The sequence below is a fragment of the Pinus tabuliformis genome, chromosome 2_2 (genome assembly GCF_031772625.1).
Source record: "Pinus tabuliformis cultivar Carrire ecotype Pingquan chromosome 2_2, CPIR1, whole genome shotgun sequence".
In the NCBI taxonomy this organism is placed as follows: Eukaryota; Viridiplantae; Streptophyta; class Pinopsida; order Pinales; family Pinaceae; genus Pinus; species Pinus tabuliformis.
This window is the reverse complement of record NC_142300.1, coordinates 555103680-555120236: the sequence shown is the minus strand read 5'-3', so window position 1 is coordinate 555120236 and position 16557 is coordinate 555103680.

Here is a 16557-nt window from a genome sequence, read left to right as displayed (position 1 = left end):
TCGTAAGTGTCGTTTTGATCTTAGGAGTGAGTTTGTTTGCTGTTCACAGTTGATTACACTTTTACTTTTGTCTTTTGGTTTGAATTTATGAATTTCTAGTGTCGAAACAAGTATTTACTTCAAAATCATAAAGTGTCGTAATCGTCTTTTTTGATTTCGAAAGAAGCTTGTTTGTGTTTTTCACTTGAAATCGAATTCAAATTTGTACAACAGCTTTCTTTTTAGGCATCAATATTAAGAAAGTGAAAACAAATACATGCATATGTGCAATTGCATTTTGACAGTTTGTATGGATTGATTTAGGAAAAGGGCATCTACAGTGTGCTCTATGCTCTTTGAGAAAAGATTGTGTCTTTCTTTTCCCCTTGTAGCTAGGATTTTCATTGTTGAAAAGAGATAAAAGCTTGCTTATCATCTTTAGACTGCATTTAGGAATTGTATCTACATCTCGTGGTGATCCAAAAAGGCAAAATTCTAAGAAAGATCAACCTAAAATAAATTGAATGAACTTAACAACGCTTTGTAACTTAACACACAACATAGAGGTCTAGGCTAGAGACGTGTTCCGACGTCGTAAAACCTGGTCACTGGTCGCCTCACTGATGGTTGGGTGATTCCTCCGGAGAGACGATAAGTGCCAGTACGGATTGCGCTGCCACGTACCGTCGAGTATATATTGGGAGACCCATATAGGCATAAAACCTTTATCCATAGGAAGCCGTGTCGGCCGCCCTACTGATCGCAATGCACTGAACACAGCATTCAGGAAGATTGACCGCCTGTACCCTAAAAGGTATTCTACGGTTTTGCGATTGGTTTGGCACACCCTCTACCTAGAACTCCAGAGCAGTCCCTTTCGTTCCTTTTCAGACTCCTTAACGGAAAAGGTCCATCTGAGCACTTGTCACTTCAGGCTCATTAAAAATCGAAGGAGACTAGAGTCATCTTTTGCTTTTTCTCGACTCTTTAAAAATTAAAAAGCAAGTTGTGTCTAAGCGTCGTTAAAATTTATTTTAAACGGAATATTCATACCCTTTTCCTGCGTTGATCTTTAGGTTGAGAAAATGGAGCCCACCAACCAAGGAATTCCCCTTGGTGGAAATCCTAGTCCCTTCTCCTCTTGGGGAGATGTTGGTGCGCCCCATATGGCCACATTTTCGCTTCTAGGACTGATAATTGGCTTGCCGGTCTGGCTCTTCTCAACCAATGTCATTCAGAACACCACTATTCCTGAACAGTCGAATCAGCAGTTAGACGAGTCCAGAATTTCCCACCAACCTTCTACTTCCTCTATTTCTTCCTCTCTTCCTTTCTCTTCGCGTGACGGGACTGGTAAAGCTAAAATCCAAGTTCCTAAGGAGAAAAAGGAAAAGAAGAAGAAAGATAAAAAGAAGAAGGAGCCAAAGGAAAATAAGGGAAAACAAGTTTCGTCTAATGAAAATCCACACACAACATTGACCAAGCCTATATCGCCATGTTTCATTTGCAAAGGAGACCACTTTCACAGAGATTTTCCTTGCATCCCTCAGATACTAAGGGACTGGTCTCCCCGTTTGCACAATCTGGTGTCGTCAACCTCTGATGGCCATGTTGAAAGTACACCGTCAACTAGCGAAAGTGAAGTTCCACGACAAAAAGGGAGAACTAGACCTCCCTGTAGATTGTGCGAAGGCGACCACACCCTCCACCGTTGTCCCTTCTTAGACGAGGCTAAAAGAGTCTTGGAAGATCGTCCGGTTTCACCGTTACGACTTCCTCCTAGATATAAAAAACTCTTGCCAAGTCCTTCGTTAGTTGAGAATCAAGATGGCCCGCTCAAGTGGTCAGCTGAAGCGTCTATCATTGAGGATAAACCAACTGAATCCATACCAGATGAAAGTCAAAAGGTCGAGGCGGCAGTTGACCCGGTCTTGCCTTCAGAGGTTTTATCTTCGAATGATACAGTCACTGAAGAGGATAAGGATGACACCATCCAAATTATCTTCATCAACACAGACTCCGACAAACACGGGGGCAATCCACCCATTCCTTTATCGCAGGAAGGAAGTTCGTCAGAGCGATACCCGACCGTCTATTCGGTCCCACCACCAAGCAACCTAGTTGTATCCTTCGACTGGAACCAACTAGGCAGACCCCGTTTGCCAGCAAGCATACCATTCCGAATTATCGTTCAAATATACAGAATGGTCATGGCTGGCACCATCATTGATGAGGGGGCATCTGTGAGTATCCTTTCCTCTATTGCTTGGAAAGTGCTTGGTTCGCCACCGCTTTTGCCTGAGATGAGAAATCTGACAGGCTTCGATAAAGGAACCAGTCGACCTTTAGGGATCCTCCCCAATGTGCCTATCACATTGAAAGGGAAGATCGTTCAAATGAACGTGATGGTCGTTCAAGGACCCTTGGATTATAACCTACTCCTTGGACGAGACTATATATATTGCATGGGAGCCATCGTCTCCTCACTCTTTAGAGTAATGTGTTTTCCGCACGAAGGAAGAGTGGTCAAGCTCGTGGACCAGCTTTCATTTCCCGGATTACGCATCACAAATAGTCATATACCATCCCTAAATGGTCTCCTCACGCAAGAAATGTCTCAACCCACGGTCCGTCCTCCTGATGAGCGCGAGTGATTTGGAAGGATATGACTGGAACCCAGGGGGCATGCGTCCTGGTCTGCTTCGACAGGGAAACTTCGGGTATAGAGTAGGTTTCCGCGGGAGAATATGACTAGTCCGTACCCCGTCCGTGATTGGAAGAGGGGTTGTTCTAGAATAAGATTCTTTTGTCAAAGTTATGTGTTTGGCACTCATTGTCACTCACCTTTGTCTATCTCGGTAGACATTGCCGAAGAAGTGTTTTGTTTGCTGCGCAAATGAGACAATCTTTGGTAACCTGAAAGAGGTAGGCCTCTCCCGGTTAAACAAATGTTTTTCCTGCAAATTGAGGGGTAACCTTGAAACTCTACTTTATACCTGGGGGCATGCAAACCTTTTGGAGTGCAAGCAAGGGGCGACTATTTATTTTTTAAATTTTTAGGTCCTCCCTTTAAACCCATAGGCCTAACCCTTTAAACTCGTAGGATTAGTCATTTCCAAACTTGCATAACGAAAGGATCCGGGGCAAAGCTTTGTAAGGTGCAAGCTCCATAAAACATGGCATCTTACATGAGACATTCTTATCATATGACTGGATTAATCGAGCAGTTTTAGCGCATAGTTCATGCTCGTTAAAAAATAAACATAAGATCGAGCAAGTGTTTCAATTCGCATTTAAGCTCGTTAACAAAAGAACTACCCTCTGGTAAATAACCACCGTGAATGTAACATTATCAGCCATTAAAGCCTTGGTCGTGTTTGCACCGTCACCTCCACTTTTCCATTGGCCGATCATTCACCTCCATTTGATTGTTTACCCATTTTGAGGAACAGCTGCGAAGAGTGATTTCACTAGCCATCCTTGTGACACTGCCGTGCTTGGAAAATTCCAACCCTTACCTGGAATCAGCTGCTATCCATTTTATCACTCGTTCCTCAAAAGACGAGTCTTCTTTAAGCTCTTTTCATTTGACTCGTAAAATATGAAAAGATTGCCGAGTTTTGGCCTTCCAGCTCGTTAAAGCGACCGGAAGTGCTATCCCTCCTCTAGATTTTAATCTTTTTGGACCTGAGGGATTATTGCACAAAAAGATCGAGCGCTTGTATTGTTCGGCTCGTTAAAACTATCGAAAATTCATCCCTTCTGTATTGTTTTATACTTTTTCGGACTTAAGGGATTAGATGATGAAAAAGGACTTCCGGAGTTATCTTTACGTACCTTTTCAGACTCTCTAAAAATGAAAAGGACCGAGTTATCTTTGTCGTTAAACTCGTTAAAAACATGAATAGCGACCAACTTGTCTTTAGACGAGAACAAGTTTCACGATCGCTAGGCTCGTTAAAACATAGCGATGGGTTTTCCCGAAGGGAAAATTATAGAACAAGCATATGTTATCCTCCTCAAGCTTGACAAAAATAAAGAGGTTCTGGTCAGCAATGACTGGGGAAAAATTGGGAAGAAACTCAAAGAACCTTTATTGGTTGCAGGTCGCTCTTGAACATGACACTTCCACTCCATGCCTGAGTCGGGTTGGGTTGTTTCATTCACCGGTCACATCACCATGGTCTCGCCATACCATCCACCTTTGGGGTAAATGCTACCAATCCATCACACAAGTGTCGCCGATATGTTCAAGAGAAGTCATCCAGAGAAGTCACCCGTGTCCCATCCACTACCATACATTATACTTCATTCTTTCATGACCGCCACCCTGAACCATATATCGTCGGGTCGTTTTCACCTCCATCAAAATCATTTGCTCCGTTCCGTGTCATCGATGTGGGATACATCAAGGTCCTCCTTTGACGGATCGCTTATTGTCGACATCAGCTCATTATCCAAGAAGTTGATCTAGGAACACCCCCTTCAGTACTTTGAAGCTTGCATGCCTCAATGGCAAGTTTCTCACTTCCGGCGACAGGTATACATCAATGACCTTCGACCGAAAGATTTTGCGTGGTGTTCGACGCCAAGTCCTTTATTCACACCACGTGAATTGTACTGTAGTAGCTTGAGGGTCATTATCATTATCAGTGATTCCTCTCGCGCTTGTTAACAATTTACATCATTGACTGGTAATCAAGCGATGTCTTTCCATGTTCGACTTCAGAACATTTCTCACATGGATCGACTTGTACTTAGAGTGAAGATCGGATGAGATTGAAGACCCCGGATCTAGTTTCATCCATCCGGGCTGAGATATATATTCAGGAAAAATAAAGACATTGACATGTACAGCATTGCAGCACAGATAATCATCCTACCAAAAGGATGATGATTTCATCAAAATCATCAGTCTACCATCAGACGATCGTCTGTTCTATGTACAGAAAAATGAATTTATAAAGCTGAGCATGGGAATTCCCGCCTCAGCTAGATCATGAAAACAGTATGAAAAATAATGTATTGTATTGTATCTTATTACAGGTCTCCTCCCAGCATTGAAAGAACTTCAGATCCTCCTAAGAAAGCATTTCACCCGATAAATGGCCTCATACTTTAGGGGGCAACTGTTATAGACATTTTTGTGCCTTACAACATTGAGCATGAAATGTCCATAATCCAAGGGATCCAAAGTCCCTAAAAGATTTGTTCCTGCCCCTAAAGGAACAAGGTCAACCAATGACAGCTTCTCCCAGAAGTTCTCCACCAAAAACCACTCAGAACTAGTCAAATCAGGATCAATTTGTCTCTACTAGCTGCCTGCGTTGCAATGCACCCCAGTACACTAGCTAGGTGCGTTGCAACGCACCTAAATTCACTACCAGGGTGCGCTGAGCGAGAAATGGCAAATGGCAGTGTCATTCCGCGAGGTGTACAGACACTGGAAGCTTCCAGAATCTTCCTCAATGACACTTGCCTCAATGAATTCGACCAGTGATGAGTAAGAGGCTCTCAGCCTCCAAGTGGAAGCAAGAACTGACAGAGAGAAGCCATAAGTCAAAACATAAGCTGACTCACCCTTTCTGCTTACATCTATATATGGATCCCTCATCCAAGAGATCCAGAGGCTAGAATTTTGTACTTTGCAGAGAATTGCTGTTGGTTTGAGATTGAGATTAGTGCATTGGGTGATTTATGCTTTGTTGGAGGAGAGGAAGGGATTCCTTTGCTGGGAGGTAGATGCTGGATCGGGACTCACTTGGTTGTATCTCCTCTTGGACTTTCTTATCATATCAATAAAACTATTTGAGTTTCTCCTATATGCTTTTATATCAATGATGCTTTGTTATATTTGCATGTTTAGTTTAAATCTGATCCTAAACTAGTTATGAATGTAAATCTATGTCTTTTGTGTAGTTTTCCTCGCTTGTGATCTTGCAGGAACTTGGTGAAGCTGGACCAGTGAGGGAGCAGGCAGCGGGAAACGAACAAAGAGAAGAGCGAGTGGATAAACAAACTAGCGAAAGACACAGGTTAGTTACATCCTTCCTCTCCGTTTACATTTCATAAAGAAGAATACGAAAATAGTTTTCCTTGTTTGTTGCTAAGGCACTATCACACCTTAGAGTGGGATAGGGGCATTCTGAATGGATACTTTTCCCAACAACACTAGGGGTTGGAAGTTGTGTTTCCATGCGAGAAGGAGTCCTTGCTAGAGTCCCTCTAACTCAGCCGAGTTATTGGTATCCCACCCAATGTTCCTAAAGTAGAGAAGTAGGGGTGTGCCTTCGTGATTCCTTACAATTCCACCAAAGCCTGCAATTCTAGGATTTCCTTTTGAGGCACCATCAAAGTTGAGCTTGAAGGTATGCTTTGGGGGGGCAGTCCAGGAGACTTTTTTAAGGTTGCTGCCATTAGAAGGGCTGTTATTGTGAAGTCCCTGAGGAAGATGCATTTGCCAGTTTTCTAAAATGGCTTTCTCATTGTCTAGAGTCAGAAATTCCTTCTCAGTCCATGAGCGGAGCAACACCGTCTCTTTGAGATTCCCACAAAGCGTACTCCAGATACTATCTATCAAAAATTGCTGATCTTTGAATATGCGTTTGTTCCTTTCCTTCCATATGCTCCATAGGAGGAACTCGGGGATTATGTTCCATAAATGGTTGAGAATTTCAATTTTGTAAGGATTTTGTTGCCAATGACATAAAGAGTTGGTGATGTTGCCCTCAAGTCTGCATCTTCTTTGACATCTGAAGCTAGCCTTTTCCCATAGGTGATTGGCTAAGAGGCAGGAGTCCAGGAGGTGTTGGAGAGTTTCCTCATGGGAATTGCAATTAAAACAGATGGAGGGGCCATGAAAATTTCTGCGCCTGAGTTTATCCCATGTGAGGATTCTCTGATGTCCCACCAACCAAAGGAAGTAGGAGACTTTGGGCCATGATCCTAACCCCCAAATTTTGCTCCAAATTGGGTCAGGGGGAGCAGGGTTATTGCATATGATTTTGTAGGCCTAAGATGTGGTGAAGGCTCCTTTAGGCCGGTACCCCCATCATAGAATGTCTCTGCCTTCGTCAAGTCTGATGCTTCTTTTACGCAGCTCCCTTTCCAACTCCTGAACGATTTGGTGATTTTCACAAGGATATATTTTTATTGATGTGAAGGATATATTTAATTAATGTGGAGGTTGCATTTCATTGGCATGCGAAGGTTACATCATATGCTGCAAATGTTATGTATTAAGAATTGCCAAAGAAGACAATGATGGTATTATGCCTTTGCAAATGCTACAGTGAATATATTGAACGTTGGATAAGATAAGAGTTGGTATATGAAAAGAAAATCTCAGATACTAAAATCGCTACTCCACCTAAACAACATGATTAATTTGACTGAAACATTATCTGACTTGACATTAACATTCTAGGAATATGACAACGTATGAAAACATTAGGCTTAGGATTTCAGATGACTCAATTCCTCCTTATCAAAACAAAGTAGCTCTTTGGCATGCATGAATGAACTATGGAAATTAATGCTAGAGATAATTGTGAAGAAGATTTAGGAAAAAAAATTAATCTAACATTGTAGGATTTTCCTCATTATGAATCAGGAGAGTCTCTATTGAAGATAATGTGACTGCATGAACCAAAATAATTCCTCTTGCCATTTATATTAAAGAAAAACCATGATGAGAAAGATCTACAGGCAAAGAACAATGAAGTCTTCAAATTGGGCATGTGTTTGTGCATGGGGTTAAAGACTTCATGTGCAAGGGAGGTAGCATGTTACTAAGGAATCCAAGTTGTTCATTGTTCACCTCAAAATACTTCATACGCCTTTCATTTTCTCATTCAATCTCATACATGCATGAATGAATCAATTCCCTTTTGATGTTGCATCAAGTGCTAATTCTTGGACTTGCCCTGCAACACCATTGTAGTATTGCATGTTCTCTACAAAGTCACAAGTAACCCAAGAGAGAAATAGGCCAAGAAGAGGAAAATATTTGAGTTTGGCTTAATTTCATTATTTAGAGGGGGTACTTTCTAGAGATTTTGCTTACAACACCAACAACAAGCTTATTCTAGAGGGAGGGATACTTATCACAACCCTTTCTTATCTTCTTGTAATGAAATGTATTTCATTCGTCCCCTAATTTTCAATTATATGTTTACATAAATGGAGATGGTTGAATGAATATTGTGTTGCACAAATTCAAACTCTATGGCATTGAAATCCATTTCATTTGTCTCATTGTGAATATTTTTGTTTTCTAGTAGTTGTTTGGGCATGAAAATGTCATGAGCTTTAAATAGAATAGACTTGTGGAAGTGATTATCTTCCTATCCCATTTTTCTTTGCATGATTTTAATGGCAAGGTTTAGCCATTTATGTAGAAGCATGATTGAGGCACTTAAATGTAAACTTATTGCACTATTGAGATGAAATAAACTAACAAGATTTTCTAATTAATTACAAGAATGCTATGAAAACCCTATGTCTATGGATAAATTTAATTTATTGTAGCTCCAGCTAAAAAATTCAACAGTGCTATAAATCCTTAGCAAGATGAACTTGGTACCATTTAAAGTTCGAGCTACTCGGATGGTTTCTAGCCAAAATGTTTACATGTTGAAGCATGAAAGTCCATTTAATTTCCTTTATTATATTGTAATTTTTTTGTCAATGATAAATAATAAGAGTTATCCAAGATTCACTTGGAATGTAAAGAGTTATGTGTGTCGAATAGGTAATGAGGGAATATAAAGGTCATGGGAAAGGTGAAAGGTCTCCCACCCACTTGCATAAAAGACCCTCATGCCTCATTTGTAGTGGGGGGTTTTGGCATTTAAATCTTGTAGCATAGATGTAGCATTGAAGGTTTTAAGCACATTTTCTATTGGTAGTGTTGGCATTATGATTCTGGTATGGCTCTATGTTACAGATGTTGTACTGGATGGCAACACCCTCAAGTGGCAATGCTCTGATCAGGCTCTCAAAATGTTGGAAATTAAGAGGTACGCAGATGAATGGTTCAAAAGGTGCGTACCCACAGGTATGCCGACTAGGAAGTGCGTTCATACCCGCAGGTTACCCGTTCATGAGGTGTGTACCCCCAGTTCACTCACTTCAAGGCAGAGAAGCACGCTTACGTGGGGTTTCTTATGTTTGGCCCGTGGTATTTAGCCCGCCGTTCTTGATTCTATGGTTTTGGCCTGTGGTATAGGATCTAATCTAGCCTCGGTTTGGATCCCTTGTATTGGTTATTGATGGTTTTATCCCATGGTGTGAATAAGGGCTTGACTATAAATAGGGAAGGAGATCACTTGGCTAAGGTATCTTTTGAAAATTGAATATCTTAAGATTTGAAATATTGGGTTATCGGTTTAAAAGCTTGATCTATATAAAAGTGGATTTGAAAGTGAATCTATGAAGTGTGATCTCTCGGGCGCATGATCAGATCTGGGCATCTGACTATCTGTGGCACACTAGGGGACTACCAATTCGGCCCTAATCAGAGGTACACAGGTGATTAACAGTGCAAGTGCGTGGGTACGCACAGCAGAAGAAGGCGCAGTGCGTGGGTACGCAGCGCGACAGAGGTTCAGGTGCGGAGGCACAGTGAAAGTACACGGCGCTACAGAAGCCGCAGGTGCGTAGATACGCGGCGCGATAGCATCTGAGAGTGCGTGGCAACAATAGTAGTACGCGACGCGATAGAAGCACTGGGTCTGTGGGCACAGTGAAGGTACGTGATGCGTTTAAAGGAACAGTGCGTGGATATGCAGTGCAGCTCAAGGCGCTCTGCGGGGATACGCAGAGTTGCAGAAGGTGAAGTGCGTAGCAACGCATGCCAGATAAAGAAAAATTGCGTATCTGTCTTAAGGCATTTATTTGACTGACTTTTTGATAAGGTGTCCTGGGTTTAGTTTATTGTTACTATTGATATGGTTACTGCAGTTGACTGGGTGATTTACTTGTACTTGATGATCATTTGATGTTCATGGATCCAGTTTGAAAATTTATGAAAAGTGATCCTTGAAGGAAAAGAAGTAGGGGGTTGTAGCTCCCTTCCAGGAGAGACTAGAAAACGAGAGAGAGTTGTAGCTCTCTGCAGGTTGAAGCCTGCGTACTGGTAAAGGACTGCACCAGTACAAAATCATTGTAAAAGGAGTTTCTAATTTGAAAGAAGATAAAGACATATTGCAGCAGGTGGTTTTCACCCACATTGGGTTTCCACCTTATATCTGGTGTTCTTTGGTGTGACTATCTGTTTTTCTTGTTCATGCTCATTATTTTATGATACTGACATACAAAAATAACTCAAAGTATAAATAAGGAATATTTATTAAAAGAACTTGATAATACTAATTCACCCCCCCTCTCAGTATTATTTTCAACAATTGGTATCGGAGCAGGTCCTTCAGAGAAGCTTGATCGCTTGAAGGAAGATCATTCATCATGAGCAACTACGAGAGAGAAGCATCAATCAGGCCACCAATTTTTGATGGGACAAACTTCAATTATTGGAAGGTAAGAGTTACTGCCTATCTTCAATCTCTTGGTACAGAAGTTTGGGATATCATAGATACAGGCTACACTTTTCCTTCAACTACTCCTACAGATCCGGCTGAGAAGAAGAAATATGAAACAAATGCTAAAGCAGTTAGTACTCTGCTGGGATGCTTATCTCAAACAGAATTCGTGAAGGTTATGCAATATAAATCCGAAAAGGAAATATGGGACAAGATTGTCTTGAGCTACGAAGGAGATGAACAGGTAAAGCGTGCTAAACTTCAAACCCTCAGGATTCGGTATGAGAATCTCAGAATGTATAATGATGAAAGTGTGGCTAACTATTTCCTTCGGGTAGACGAGATTGTTAATTGCATGAAAAACTTGGGTTAAGAAATAAAAGAGGCTATTGTGGTTGAAAAAGTTTTAAGATCATTGTCCCCCAAATTTGAATCTAAAGTGTCTGCAATAGAAGAAAAGGAAAATCTACGAACTCTTACTATGTCTCAGCTACACGGAATTCTAACTGCTTATGAAATGATTAAAGGAGGTCCATCGGACAGGAGAGAAGCTGCTTTCAAGGCTTCAGGCAAAGGAGACTACTATGAAGCAAGTCATGCGCTAGAAGAAGAAGAAGAATCAAATTTTGTCAGAAATCTTCAACGGGGTACTGGAAGCTTCAGAGGTAAGTTACCTTTTAAATGTTTTGCTTGTGAGAGAGTAGGTCATTATGCTACGAAATGTCCTCATAAGGATAAGATTGACAAAGGAAAGGAACCTGCTAGATGGAACAAGAAAAAGAATGCAAAATGCTACTACACTCATGAAGATAGTGATGGTCTATCAAATAGTGATGAAGGTGAACGAGGTAATGACTATAAACTTTTAATGGCATTTGAAGATGATGATTACATGGATGCTATAGATGTGGATAGCCTTTATGAAGAAATTTCGAGACTCGAGAGATGTATAGAAGAAAAGAATATGATCATTGATACTCTACAATTTCAAATTGATGAAAAAGAAAAATATTTTGAAAAATTAGAAGGTGAAATTGTTGGTCTTAGAAAAGAGATTGAGAAAATAAAGGCTATTAATCTTAAGTTTGTCAAAGGATCTAAAACTCTGGATGAGATCATCAATGTACAACGTTCTCCACTAAACAGGATAGGTCTGGGGTATAATGGAGAAACTTCTCAAGCATCCACCTCAAAGAGTTATCTTGATGTAGCAAGAAGGAATAAGCAAAAGCACAATGGAGATCACCAGGTAAAGCAGGGACGAATTACATCAAGAACAAACAAAGACTATCAGGTAAACCAGGGGCAATCCATCTTAAGGGTGAACAAAAGCTACAACCAGCCATAGGTAAAATCCTCTCAATTTGCTTCAAGAATGGATGACAATAGAAATTACAATCATTTGGCCGAAAGATTTGATAACCGTAGAAGTTTCTTCAATGGACAATGCTTCTCTTGCCATAACTTTGGTCACAAAGCAGCTCAATGTGTTGCATATAAAACAATCATGACTAGAGAAGCTCAAAAACAAAGAAGTATGACTGGGATTACAAAAAGGACCTATAACAAGTTTTCAGCTCTTGAAAATGAAGTTGAATGTTCTATTTGCAATAACTTTGGTCATGAAGATTCTGAATGCAGGAGCAGGTTTTAGCAGACAAAGGAACAAGCCTCAAGCACCAAAACATCGAGAATAAAGGAACCACAAACAGAAAGATGTGGGATAGCATTTTATGCAGAGGGACAGGAAAATCTATGGTACATTGGCAGTGTATGTTCGAAGCATATGACAGGTGATAAAGAAAAACTTGAATCATATTCTGCTTTAGAAAAGGGAAAGAAAGTTTCTTTTGGAAATGATACTCCTGCAGCTATAAAAGGAAAAGGCACTGCTTAGTTAAAAGAAAAGGTCAAAGCTGGAAATGTTTTGTATGTTGATGGATTGAAGCATAATCTTCTGAGTGTCAGCCAGATGTGTGATCAAGAAACCGAGGTGATATTTAGATCAAATGGATGTCTTGTTCGTGATCTTGATACAGGTAAAATGGTGATCAAAGGTGAAAGAACTCCAAATAATCTATACATATTTGAAGAAGGACAACAACAATGCTATCTAAGCAAGGATGATGAACACTGGTTATGGCACCGGAGGTTGGGGCATCTAAGCTTTTCACAAATAAGGAAAGCATGCAAATATCAGGCAGTTCGCGGTCTTCCAGATATCAAATTTCCAGATAACACCATATGCAAATCATGTCAGTTTGGAAAGCAAACCAGAACTAACTTTCCAGAGAAGGAAGGATCAGCTAGCATGCCTCTTGAGCTTGTACATACAAATGTATGTGGACCATTCAGAAAAAGGACACCTCGAGGAGAAGAATACTTGATATTATTCATTGACGATTTCTCCAGGTTTGTCTGGTTAGGACTTATGAAGCACAAAGATGAAGCATTCGAAAACTTTAAATCCTTTAAAGCCTTGGTTGAAAATGAATCAGGATACAAAATTAAGTGCCTCAGATCCGACAGAGTTGGGGAGTTTACCTCAAATGAATTTTTCGATTTCTGTGAAGAACATGGGATAAGAAGAGAATTCTCTATAGCTAGAACTCCTCAGCAAAATGGAGTGGTGGAAAGAATGAACAGAACAGTCCTACAAATGGCTCGTGCTATGCTTGATGAGTCTGGAACTCCTGCAACTTTCTGGGGTGAAGCTGCATATGCTGCGGTTGTTATTCTCAACAAAACAAATGTTCGGGTGAACAGCACTCAAACCCCTCATGAGCTCTGGTATGGTGAGACTCCTTTGGTAAAGCACTTCAAAATCTTTGGGAGCAAATGCTATATTAAGAATACTGATGAGCAACTCGGCAAACTTGAACCTAGAGCAGATGAAGACATTCTTCTTGGTTATTCTCCACACAGCAAAGCATACAAGTGCTACAATAAAAGACTTGGAAGAATTGTTGACAGCATTGATGTAGTGGTTGATGAGAAGGGATACATTCCTAGGCAAGTAAATCATAAAGATATCGAAGAAGATGAAGACTACCCTCAAAGACAGAATGATGAAGAAGAAGAACCTCAAGAAGAACCAGAGGAGCAGATAAGGATAGAAGAGAAGACTCCATCTAGATATGTTAAGAAGAATAATCCAGAATCTCAGATTTTGGGGCAGAAAGTATCAGGTGTACAAACAAGAACAATTACAGAAGCTTCAAGCTATTTGGCACTACTCTCTTCCACTGAACCACAAAATGTGAAAGAGGCATGCAAAGATGAATGTTGGGTCAAAGAAATGGATGAAGAACTTGAGCAAATTGAAAAGAACAACACTTGGGAGTTTGTTCCTAGACCAAAGGATAAGAATGTTATAGGGACAAAATGGGTATTCAAAAATAAATTGAATGAAAACGGAGAAGTAATTAGAAACAAGGCCAGACTTGTTTGTAAAGGGTATGTGCAGCAAGAAGGAATAGATTTTGAAGAAACTTTTGCTCCTATTGCAAGACTTGAGGCCATCCGAATGTTCCTTGCTCTCTCAAGCTTTCAAAACTTCAAAGTATTTCAAATGGACGTGAAATCAACCTTTCTGAATGGAGACTTGGAAGAAGAAGTATACATTGAGCAGCCAGATGGTTTCATTCTTGGAAATGATCCAAATCTTGTATGCATATTGAAAAAGGCTCTCTATGGTCTCAAACAAGCTCCAAGGGCTTGGTACTATCGTTTGGACAAATATCTTCATCAACAAGGTTTTTCAAAAGGATCAGCAGATAGCAATCTTTATATAAAAGTTGAAAACAACAAATTGCTAATACTTGTTGTGTATGTAGATGACATTATTTTTGGCAGCAATGAAGAAGCTATGAGTCAAAGCTTTGCCTTGGTAATGCAGAAAGAATTAGAAATGTCCTTGCTGGGAGAACTGACATATTTTCTTGGTTTGCAAATCCAACAAAAGGAAGGAGGGATCTTTTTGTCTCAAACCAAGTATCTCAAGCAGATTTTGATGAAATATGGCATGGAAGATGTAATACCAGTATGTACACCCATGGTCACAGGATGTAGCCTCAGTGCAAATGATGAATCAGCAGCAGTGCATCAACCAACCTACAGATCTATGATTGGAAGTCTACTTTATTTGACAGGTACCCGACCAGACATAATGCATGCAGTAGGAATAGTTGGAAGATTTCAGGCAAATCCAAAGGAAACTCATCTTCGGGCAGTAAAGAGAATCTTCAAATATCTTCAAGGAACTCAAAACTATGGCTTATGGTATCCTAGAGATAAAGATATCACACTTCATGCTTATACAGATGCAGATTGGGCCGGAAGTGTGGATGACAGGAAGAGCACAAGTGGTGGTGCATTCTTTATGGGGTCCAGATTAGTATCTTGGTTCAGCAAGAAAGAAAGTTCGATTGCCTTGTCTACAGCTGAAGCGGAATATGTTGCTGCTGCATCTTGCTGCACTCAACTCCTTTGGATGATGCAGACCTTGCAGGATTTTCAAATCACTTGTACACCACCTATCTCCATCTTATGTGATAACACAAGTGCAATCAGCATTTCAAAGAACCCAGTCATGCATTCAAAGACCAAGCACATACCAATCAAGTATCACTTTCTCCGGGAACAAGTGCTTGAACAAAAGGTCAAGTTGGAGTATGTTCCTTCTAAGGAACAAGTTGCTGATATACTTACCAAACCATTGCCCAGGGAGACTTTTGAATACCTCAGGCAAAAGCTGGGGGTTTTTGATGCATCATCATGTTGTTGAATCTCTTCTGATTGTTGGTTGTATGCAAGGCTCATCTGGGGTATATGCGTACATGTGCTGGGTTGCGAATTCATCGAAGATCGAATGGCACAGGTTCAGGGGGACCATATAATGCACTGTTGGAATTATGGAGAAGGAGATCATGGATGCTGGTCTGAATATTGCTGTAATATGCCTCTATCTCTTTCATGCTCATGGTTCTTCTTTGCAGATCTGGTTTATAGTCAGGGGGAGCATGTTCTTAGGGGGAGCATAACCCTTTGCCCTTGATGTCAAAGGGGGAGAATGACGTTGAGGATCTTGAGGTTGCCATCAAGTCCAAAGGGGGAGATTGTTGGCATTATGATTCTAGTATGGCTCTATGTTAAAGATGTTGTACTTGATGGCAACACCCTCAAGTGAAAATGCTCTGATCAGGCTCTCAAAATGTTGGAAATTAAGAGGTACGCAGGTGAATGGTTCAAAAGGTGCGTACCTACAGGTACGTCGGCCAAGAAGTGCATTCATACCCGCAGGTTACCCGTTCATGAGGTGCGTACCCCCAGTTCACTCACATCAAGGCAGAGAAGCGCGCTTACGTGGGGTTTCTTATGTTTGGCCCGTGGTATTTAGCCCGCCGTTCTTGATTCTATGGTTTTGGCCCGTGGTATAAGATCTAATCTAGCCCCGGTTTGGATCCCTTGTATTGGTTATTGATGGTTTTATCCCATGGTGTGAATAAGGGCTTGACTATAAATAGGGAAGGAGATCACTTAGCTAAGGTATCTTTTGAAAATTCAATATCTTAAGATCTGAAATATTGGGTTATCGGTTTAAAATCTTGATCTATATAAAAGTGGAGTTGAAAGTGAATCTATGAAGTGTGATCTCTTGGGCGCATGATCAGATCTGGGCATCTGACTATCTGTGGCACACTTGGGGACTTCCAATTCGGCCCTAATCAGAGGTACGCAGGTGATTAACAGTGCAAGTGCATGGGTACGCACAACAGAAGAAGGCGCAGTGCGTGGGTACGCAGCGCGACAGAGGTTCAGGTGCGGAGGCACAGTGAAAGTACGCGGCACTACAGAAGCCGCAGGTGCGTAGATACGCGGCGCGATAGCATCTGAGAGTGCGTGGCCACAGTAGTAGTACGCGGCGCGATAGAAGCAGTGGGTGCGTGGGCACAGTGAAGGTACGCGGCGCGTTTAAAGGAACAATGCGTGGATACACAATGCAGCTCAAGGCGCTCTGCGGGGATATGCAGAGGTGCAG